The following is an 810-nucleotide window of genomic DNA, read 5'->3' on the forward strand; positions in this document are numbered from 1 at the left end:
AAGAAAGAAACTGCAGGAAGTTTTTCAGATGATCTAGTTAAGATAACTGATAAAGGTAGCTATACTGAACAACTTTTAGTTTTGACAACTTTTAGTTTAGACCTTTAGGGTAGATAAAAGTCTTGGAAGAAGATGCCAACTAAGACTTCATAGCTAAAGAGGACATATCAATGCCTGGCTTCAAAAGACAGGCTGACTCTCTTGTTAGGGGATAATGTGACTGGTGACTTTGAGTTGAAATCAATGTTTGGTTGCCATTTTGAAAATCTTAAGGCTGTTAAGAGTTATGATAAACGCGTTCTGTGCTTTATAAATGGAAAAATAAAGCCTGGATGACTGCACATCTGTTTACAGCAGGGGTCCTCAAACTTTTTAAACAGGGGACCAGTTCACTGTCCCTCAGACCCTTGGAAGGCCGGAATGCAGGCCCGGGACAAGTTAGCTGCTAAGGAGGACAGGCAGTGGTGGCAAAAACACCCGGCGGGCCAGATAAATGTCCTCGGCCGGCCACATGTGGCCTGCAGGCCATAGTTTGAGGACACCTGGTTTACAGTGTGGTTTACTGAATATTTTAAGCCCACTGTTGAGACTTACTGCTTAGGGGGAAAAAAGTTTCCTTTTAAAGTATTACTGCTCATTGACAATGTATCTAGTCACTTGAGAGCTCTGATGGAGATGTACGAGGAGATGAGTGTTGTTTTTATGCTTGCTAACACAACATCCATTCAGTAGCTGATGGATCAAGGAATAATTTGGACGTTCAAGTCTTCCTATTTAAGAAATAAATTTTGTAAGGCTATACCTTCCTTA

Source organism: Otolemur garnettii, unplaced genomic scaffold (assembly GCF_000181295.1).
Source record: "Otolemur garnettii isolate 467f Iridium unplaced genomic scaffold, OtoGar3 scaffold00092, whole genome shotgun sequence".
Taxonomy (NCBI): domain Eukaryota; kingdom Metazoa; phylum Chordata; class Mammalia; order Primates; family Galagidae; genus Otolemur; species Otolemur garnettii.